The following is a 10,000-nucleotide window of genomic DNA, read 5'->3' as shown; positions in this document are numbered from 1 at the left end:
TAGCTCAGTCGGTAGAGCGGCGGAGATCTAACCCGAAGGTCGTGGGTTCAATTCCCACCCTGGTCAGAGTTTTTCTCTGTCCTTGTGTGGGCCCATTTCCATCAGTAGGGCTAACGCTCACATGGTTCATATGGGATTGAAATCTAGCACTTCACATTACACTCTATTCAGTTAACTCTGCTTGTACACTTGATGGACAGTTATTCCACTCGGTATTCGCACCTCCCAGCATTTTCCTGTAGATTTGCATTTGTAAGAAACTAACCGCAACCAATTGGAGTCTATTAAGAACCCACATGGGAGTTCAAGTGAGACAAAAGTAATTTATGCCAGAAAGCAAGTATATGTCCTACCAACAATAGCCATTCTGCGCCATGTAAAATAGTTAAAATGGAGTATTGCCTCCTGGATGAGCTCTAAACTTGAGCCCGTGATATGGTTACGTGTACTGGTCACATTGGCATACATGAAGGGGCGGACGGACGGACGGTCGATGACGTCATGGCCATATAACCAAATTTTCTCACATATTTTCTTAAGTATGGTGCGCGCGGAGCTCCGCTATTAATTTCCTAATTTAAGTTAGTACCGCACTACTACTTGGGAAGCAAGGAATTTTGGAATCTTGGTTAACCGGGCGAGCTTTCTTATCTGGTACAAAATGCGCTTAAGTCTTAGCGTTTATTTCGTTCCAGTCTTTTTCTCGATGGCTGTAAATGCAGATAGATCCGACAACTCTTGCGCCAATCCGTTCAGCCATGTTATGCTTTGCAAATGATGTGCAACTTGCTTTAGGATTCGGGAGCCAACGAGGCTATTAAAACGCTGCAAAATAAACTGGAAAGTCTCGTTACAGTAGTCAAGAATTAATCACTAGGTAAGCTGATTTTTGAAAATCAATCGGTCATTTCGATGGTTTAATTGATAGAATACAAGCAGACGAGAAGTTGACGAGAGGAGAAGAAAACATCGCGTTTGACGGTCTAGTAGGTTTTTTCTGGTCGCTGTTAGCGATTGGCATCCCATCTAATATCGATTCATCCAATACCGCTCAACCACCTTTGTCAGAGATGTTCCTTATCCAAATAAAATACTTTATGGAGTTATTTCTGATCACGGCATCTTTTATATACTTTCTACAGCTGTTCCTGTCTCTTCGTCTTCGTGCAAAGAGCTGTATGAAAAACACAAGTAAGCGCCTAATGAAAGTATTGAATTAAATGTATTTTAAAACGTAGACATCAGGGATTAATGCACGCGGGAAGCTCTTCGTATTAGCTTCCGAACCATTTCAACGAGGTTTTATTTGGTACAGGTTCTCCAAAAGCCAAGTGTATCCACTGATGCTTGGGTCGCAGAAGATTCCTGTTTATTGTCACATGGGAAACTTTGGATGCGGAGGTGGAGGATGGACGCTTGCGATGAAGACTGACGGCAAAGAGGTATCCGACAGCGCAAGTTTTTCTCAACAATCGACTGAGTTCTTCGCTAACCGCATAGATATTTATTTTTGACATCTTCTGCAATCAACTCCTTTGCCAACTTATACCAACCTCGTTCTCAGGGCTTTCTTCTGCGGTGGTGCGCGTGCAGCTAATTCTTTGTTTTTTTTTGTTTTTATTTCAGAAAACCTTTCATTATGATTCGGCCTTGTGGAGCAACAAAGACTTCTACAACCTCCCAGGAGGGAAGACTGGGTTTGACTTTGAAGAGACCAAGCTACCGACCTACTGGAACACGTCTTTCTCCAAGATCTGCCTCGGTATGAAGATCCCTGGTCAGCCAATCAAGTTTCTGGTCATCAACAAGCAGGCCCAGTCTCTGCATTCACTAATAGCTGACGGCAAATACCGCTCCACATTACTGAGCCCCAACACATGGAAGACGCTGATTGGTTCTCAAGCGTCCTTGCAGGCCAACTGTAACATGGAAGGATTCAATGTCGCTGGCTCATCAAAAGGCTTCTCCAAAGCAAGAATCGGCATTATTGGAAACAACGAGGATGACTGCGGAACCACAGACTCTAGAATTGGGTTTGGTACCGTCGGGCATCGTAATGATTCCAACACATGTGGGAACTTCGCATTAGAGCGTTATAGTTCAGATAATGGGGACAAAAACATTAAAGCCATGGGATATATTTTGGTTCAGTAGACAGGCATGTTTCTGTATTTGACTTTTGAAAAGAGTCATTGATGAAATAAAAGAGTCATTCCATTCTCAAGACTTGCTTAGCGTCGAAACAAAAATCAATCTTAGGGCTGGATCTCGAGCTTCATTTGTCGGAATATAATGTCTTATCCGTACGAAAAATATCGGCCGACTCCTTTGAAGTTTGGTACAGTCTGACAAATATTTGCCAGCCTCTCACATTACGGTCTCACCCCGCCAAGCTGTACGATTTACCATTTCTGGCAAAACAAATGAAAAACGCGCTATTGGGAACCAGCCCTTAGGGAAAATTGTTATCACAGTATCAAGAAACAATTGTCAAAAGTTGAAGGATTTCCATTACTCGAATGACTTTAAATAGCAAGGCTAAAAACATTGTAGTCCCTACTGTCCATAAAACACAAAGTATATTCCATTTCCACTGCTAACTAAGTTTCTTTGCTCTTTACGATTTTAAGAAAATCGCGGAATGGAAGCGCATCAAATACATCAGTAAGCGCTTTCCGAACCAAGTAGCCCAACACGCCGGAGCTTATCCCCGGTTTCCTTAGCATGAAGCGACAAGGAGTATTTCTACTTCCCCCTGGATGGCATGCTAGTCCATCGCAGGGTTACCACCAGCCTTAAATTCGCCGGTACCCATTTATACATCTGGGTGGAGAGAGGCACCGTGAGAGTAAAGTGTCTTGCCCAAGAACACAACACAATGTCCCCAGACAGGACCCGAACCCGGACCACTCGATCCGGAGTCGAGCGCACTAACCATGAGGCCACTGCGCCTCCCAAATAATACGTCAGTACCGGTATTAATTAAGGACGTTGCCTACTAATTGAGAGATAAATTTGCCCCGTTTTGTGATTATGCAGGAAAAATTAGGAGTAACCAAGCATTTTTCAAAGATAATTCATGAATAATACTTGTAAAAAGCCTTAAAATACAAAGCAATGTATGGCGTTCTTTCTCAAACTGATGCTAAATTATCTCTCAAAAATGTATGTTTACCCCCCCCCCCCCCCCACTCCAATTTTATTTTTGGATACCAAGAGTGCTTACTAAGATCTACTTTATCCGGATAGTTTAAACCGCACCAAAATATCCCTTATTGTTAAGCATCACCTATAGCATATCCGAGTATCTCGAGATGCGCAGAACGTATGCGCAATAACAATAGTAGGCATCGTCCTTAACTGGAAGTAAACGGAGAAACCTTTATGCGGCTATTCGTAAGGCCTCTACGTTAGACAGCTCTTTGAAAGTGTCTTGTGCCCAACCTTCACCCCATCTTATCCTCAGAAGGGGTGAGTTTGTAGTCAGTCCCACATAAGAATGACAGCCATGGTCCTCCAAAATTGTAATCCCACGCCCTAATGGAGAATTAGATCGAATCCTCAAATACTTTCCTTTTTGAATTTGTCATAAATCGTAAATTTATCACTTCCCTAGCCCTAAAACGTGGATATGTAAGTGAAAATAAGGGATTTAATAGTGGCACCGTCATCATTATCATCAGCATCATCATCATCACTCTAACAAAACTAAATCTCTTTCCAGTACCCTCAGATAAACGACGAAGCACCATTTTAAAATCTGGGTTCGAGACACGAGGTAACCGATGTTGAAAAACCTTAAATAACAATGACCACAACCAGGTTTTCTGAGTCCGCGAGACTGAGCACCCCCACCAAACCATTGTTTTAACGAAAACCGCTGGTCAGCAACTTGGTTCTGTCTAAGGTCTTCCCACGAGGTTCCTCATTTGTGTCACTGTTGAGCACGTGCTCACAAGGTTCCTTGACCGCATGGCCTCAGGGGTAAAAATGGCGCGAGAATGGGCTGAAAACATCTTTGATATTTATGTTAAGAAGACTTCAACGAAATGCTAAAATTGCAGGCAGTGCGTTGCATTAAACGTTCCTGATCGTATCTAAAAATGTCAGAATGCTGTCAGGAGCTGCTGACAATCATTGAGAAATGTAAGAAAGATGTTAGTCTCCGATCATGTGTGATCCAAAATCAACAACATCGACCTCGATCATGTGAATCATCCACAGGCGCTCCAAGCTCAGTGTGAGCATGGCCGACAAAAATATAAGGATTTGTATGAGAATCGCGATAAAAAGCTTAAGAAGATAGTCATATGAAAAAATCTCAATTAAAAAGCCTAACTTTATTGCCATCGTGGATAGCTTCCTTCCTGCGTGCTTATTTTCCAGATCCGACGCGATTTGAGCCATTTCACAACTTCGTTGTTGTCAACGGTTATAATAAAATCCCAAGGCTGGAGACTAAATTGTCAGATGCCACCAATTTGAGTCAAATATTCCTGGATAAAATATTCCCACGGTCACAATTTCACATCAGAATCAATTGACAAAGATTGAACTTTAATTTCAACCCACTATCAACGCCAATAGCAGTCTGCGAACAACGTCAGGCGGTAAATATTGCAACAAAACAGCATTCAAAGGCGGTGCTTTAGCACAAAACTGGCCACGGCTTCGACCGTTGATAACAAACTGACCCTTACTGGGGTGGCGGACCATAGTTTGTCAACCGCAAAATTTCTTTATTCTCCTGGGTCTACTGGCATGACTGCATTGACTCAGGCCCAGTTCAGACGCCAATCTTTTCATGAGCTGAACTCAATTCGAAATTGGACCGACCCAAATTAACAAAAGTACGCCTGTTGATTCAGAAGCCGTTCTTTTTGGCCGCTCCTAATACAGTTCCAGTAAAAGCAGTGAAAATGGTCAGCAGTTTTTAGGAGTAGTAAATAAACATGTCGGATGCTGCTAACCTACACATACGTCGCCCAAAATCGATGTTTATTTTACGTGCCATGTGGAAGCAAGCGGTACTTTGAAGAAACAAAATGCAGACCGCATTGCATTTTATGTTTGCAAGAAGACAGCAGCTGTTAAATGTTAGTCTTCTCACGCTGCTGCTTTTGTGTTAGAAAAACACGAACTACACATATCATCTTCCCTGATGCTACTTTGACAAGCATAAGTAGCTCTCCACGTCGCCATTTTGAGCAAGTGACGTATACTAGCTCCACTACGCATGCTCTCTGAGCTAAACTGCTTGCGAAATACATTATAATAATTCATGCGTAAGGATCGGCACATGAAAAGTACGGCGTCTGAATCAAAGCCGTTCCAAAAGCGTTCCAAAGGCGACATTCTCAGCTAAGCCAGGAGGAAAGAACGGGTGAGCCGTTTCAAATTAATTCAGACGCCGATCTTTTCATGTACTTTAATTCAAGGAGTTAGGTTCGGCTCATGAAAAGCTCGGTGTCTGAACCGGGCCTCAGTCGTCCAATCACATTGTCACGCTCCCTTCGTGTTGACAAAAGTTCAAACACATTCGCGAAACCGGAAAGCATTGAAAGATGCGAGAATGAAAACCGTAGAAACAAACTTTTGCGCATTCATGCCGCCTTTATAGATAATAGGATTTTGTACGTAGTAGGCTGTTCGCGATTGTAACTGTATTTATCAAGCCTTCAAGGAATTAACATTAATTACGCAGATGCTAATAATTAAATTTCACTGTCTTCAGTAAGTCCAACCACAAAATATTCGTAGCACAATATTTTATCCTACGCGAACAAAGTTTATTTGCATGTCAATATATATTTAAGAATTTGTGACGCTGGTGAATAATGAAGCGGTGCTATTTCCAAGACGATGGAATTACCTGGTGATAAATAACCTCGTCTAGGAGAGTTATTTTTTTACTTTGCAGAAACATCGGTCAACCTCAAGAATTGGGCGATTGTGCTCTTTGTGTTGAATTTGCACATTTTTTGTCAAAATTTGTAACACTTGAAAGAAAAAAAGCAAACTAACAAAAATAAGAACCCGGTGTACTGCCATCATTTTGACACAGATGTATCCTTTTTTACGCGAGTTGTTAGTAAACACGCACAATAACTTGATCATGGCGGCCGCTGAAATCGACGGCACTTTCGATTTTGCGATTTCCTTGCGCAGCCAAAAGTACAATACAAAAATTGAACGGAGCAAAAATCTCCCAAAATGTTTTTCGCTGATGGTAACTTTTTATATTCGCGGTTCAAAATTTATGTTGTTTTCATGTCGCAAATTTTATTGCTGATGGCAAAATATTTTATTGTCGATCGACACTTCCTGAAAACTTCCTACTGCTCTTCCCACAAACTGTATATCACTATTTATTTACTTGTACATCAATATTTGTTTTGCGTAAGGCAGGCTAACAAAATCTGCACCTTGCTTAGCTCCCACTTTTTAAGCGTTAAAATTGAATTTTCGGTCCTAAGTTTCTGACAGCAAGTCGTATATTTTAAGGTCCCCCGACCAAATACTAACTAAGCCGGACAGGACCTAACTTCACTGAAATATTCTCTTGGAAAGCTATCAGAGACTTGTGGTGATAGAGAAGTTGCAAGGGATCTTGAAAATGATGAACATGTCAACCTCAAAGCCAAGGTTTCTCCATTCCCTTTTACTTTCTTTAATCTTTCTGGGTTTACTATTAATAACATGTCTTCTCATGGGGCTATTAACCTAAGACATCTACCTTGGCACTACAATGATATACGGTACCAAAACAATATCGTGTACTATCAGAGCTGCATTTTTCGCATAGACAACTTGAATCTCCAGGAAAACAAAACGCAGCTCAGTTGACAGTTGTGGAATAAAGCGCTATGTCACTGCACTACCAAACCTACGCAATGAGTCACCTATTTTTTAACTTGTTGACCTTTTTCAAAACAATTAATTAAGAAATACATGTAGTCGTGCTCTGCAGACAGCTGCTTCCTGTCCAGTGAGTACATAAATTGTTCACCACATAAATCCAGGTATAAAAGGCCCTATCTCGTGCTCTGGTTAATACAAGATCGAGCTGGTTGACGTAATTTACTGCTACAGCCGAGCTCTCTGTAACGAGATTCTTCGACTAAAGTGACTTCAAAGATTCCTGTCAGGTTGTTGACACTTTTTCCTTTCTTCCTTTATTATTACACATTTTTTTTCAAATTTTGCAATATAATGTCATTTTCCTGACTTTATTTTTAAAATAGGACACTGCTGTAATTAGGGAGAACATGGATCAAAAGCTTGGATATTTGACGATGTTTTCAATATTCTTTATTCCACGGTTGTTCCTGATGGCTTCTAGCAAACACTCTGAGGTCAAGTTATCAAAGTACGGCAGATCTCTTAAGAGTCACATTTTAAAAACAGTTGCTGTCAGAACTCCTCTTGACTACTACTTTCTATGTCAAAATAATGTGAAGTGCAAAAGCTACAATTTCATGATCACCGGCGATATCTGCGAGCTGAATAAGAGTACTAAAGAAGCTAGACCCCATGACTTCCTACCAGATGACGCCAGGTTCTATATGGGGATAAGGCCCGATACAGGTGATATTTCAAAGTCATCATTAATTTGTACGAACGAAAGTGTAGACAAAGTGTTTGTGGAGGCATTATTTCTGTCGTTCTTTAGTTTTCTTAAAAGAACTAGGCTCTCCATATCCGTTCGGTGGAGCTTTATTTTTTTGTATTTTAAATATTTTTAACAATTTGTAAACCATTGCAGAATCGTACATATTTTGTTACAATAGAACCAGACTAAGGGGAAGAAAGGGGATATCGATTCATCCAATATCGCATCACCAGCTTTGTCAGAGATGTTCCTTATCCAAAATAAAATACTTTATGAAGTTATTTCTGATCACGACATTTTTTATATACTTTCTACAGCTGTTCCTGCTGTTCCTGTCTCTTCGTCTTCGTGCAAAGAGCTGTATGAAAAACACAAGTAAGCGCCTAATGAAAATACTGAATTATATGTATTTTAAAATGTAGACATCAGGGATTAATGCACGCGGGAAGCTTTTCGTATTAGCTTCCGAACCATTTCAACAAACGAGGTTTTATTTGGTACAGGTTCTCCAAAAGCCAAGTGTATCCACTGATGTTTGGGTCGCAGAAGATTCCTGTTTATTGTCACATGGGAAACTTTGGATGCGGAGGTGGAGGATGGACGCTTGCGATGAAGACTGACGGCAAAAAGGTATCCGACAGCGCAAGTTTTTCTCAACAATCCAAGTTTTGCCTTAAACGCATATAGAAATTTATTTTCGACACAGTTAGTTTCTTTGTCATCTTCACGGAACTGTCGTTGCCAAGGCTTTTCTCCGCCGAGAGTTGGGCTCTCTCTGCGCAGAAAAAGCCCTGGAGAAAAGCTCTGGGAACGAGGTTGTTCTGTTTGGTTTTTTGTGGAGTTAGTGTCCGTGGTGGAAAGAAAATAGGCTTGCAGTACGTGCATAGATAACAATTAGAAACGTTTTTTTGAATTCCAACAAATGAGCCTCAAAATCGGAGAGAATTCCTTTCTCTGGACTTTATTTCAAAATGGATGTAATTATCTTTTGAAACAGTAAACTGTCTACAGAGGGGATTTTGGCTAAAAACAATGGTTAACCTCAATAAAATGCGGCCTTTGAGTTTAATCCGCACATTTCTTGTCGAAGGCTACCACACTTAAACGAAAAAAAAGACGGCCATTGTTTTGCACGTGCAAGGTAACTTGCTCACGAGCGGACGTTGAATCGATGACACTTTGATTACCATAAATATTTTGCTTGTGCAGCCCCTTTTCTGTAATTTTTTTTTCAAGCGCAACAGTCCATTGCAGCGCTTTGGTCCCATGTACGGAGCCATGGGATATGATTTTAATGTTTTGAGTTGACAGATCCGCCAAATTGAAATATTCCAGCACTTGCAAGTAACGTTTCACAAGGAATCGTGGTTGCGTCAAGACTTATTTTCCTTAATGTAATTTGCGAACCGAAACGAAACGAAACGAAACGAAACAAAATGAGAATCTGTTATTTGCGAAATTAAAATCTGTAATTTGGGAAATGAAACCTGTAATTTGTGAATTGACAATTTAAGGTTTCTGTATTTTGCGACATGAGAAACTGGGGAATCTGCAATTTGCGAATAGAAAATATGTATTTTAAAAATAGAAAATTTATTTTTTTGAAATAGGGGGATCAATGTTGGGCTAGTACAAAACACTCACCCCAGTCAGCTGACCCCCTTACTGACCCCCTCTAAAATCATAATGAGAAATAAAGATTAAGATTTAAAATTACACAGTGGCTGACGCGAAGTAACGAGGAAATTACACTCACCGATGGCGGAAGAGATTTAACATTGAATCAACCCCTTTCATGTCAAATGATAATCCTTTTTCTTTTGATAGACGGATGTCCAAACATACAATTTACTGCCAATTTTTACGAGAAAAAAAGACTAAAATGTCTTAATTACACGGTAAACATAAACAGAACTGCAACAAACAGCATAACTGTAACACCAGGCCCACAAGTGTTCACCAACGCAGAGAAAGAACAAATTCCAAGCATTCACCGGGTGTTCTTTAAGTTGTTTACTGCCAGGTCAGTTCTTCAGACTATTCTGGCAACTTTCATTTAGGTGTACCTCCCCTTGACATATTCGTAAGATGACCAAGGAAGTTCTGACTATCTTCCAATTCACGTCCACTCTCGCAAAATTCTTGAATCTAGTCCTGAGTATGAAGTTGCAACGAGAGGATTGTCATTTGACATTAAATGGGGTTGAATCAATGGTTAAATCTCTTCCGCCACCTTTGAAATTTGAAAGTGAGTGTAATTTCCTATTTACTTCAAGTCGGCCACAATGTGTTTATTGTATTTTTGAAATCTAGAGGGGGAATGGTCAGTAAGGGAGTCAGTGCTGGGTCAGTAGGGGATCAATGTTTTTAGTACGTCAATGTTCCTGA

The 10,000-nt window shown here is 40.6% G+C and overlaps 1 pseudogene; it reads left to right on the top strand.

Annotated features, from left to right (window-relative positions):
* The first annotated feature begins 774 nt into the window (after window positions 1-774).
* LOC138026711 (uncharacterized skeletal organic matrix protein 5-like) lies at window positions 775-2,154 on the top strand (annotated as a pseudogene).
* Window positions 2,155-10,000: the final 7,846 nt, after the last annotated feature.

Source organism: Montipora capricornis, chromosome 12 (assembly GCF_036669925.1).
Source record: "Montipora capricornis isolate CH-2021 chromosome 12, ASM3666992v2, whole genome shotgun sequence".
In the NCBI taxonomy this organism is placed as follows: Eukaryota; Metazoa; Cnidaria; class Anthozoa; order Scleractinia; family Acroporidae; genus Montipora; species Montipora capricornis.
Note: the sequence above shows the minus strand (reverse complement) of the source record. Positions and strands in the feature narration are given on the sequence as shown.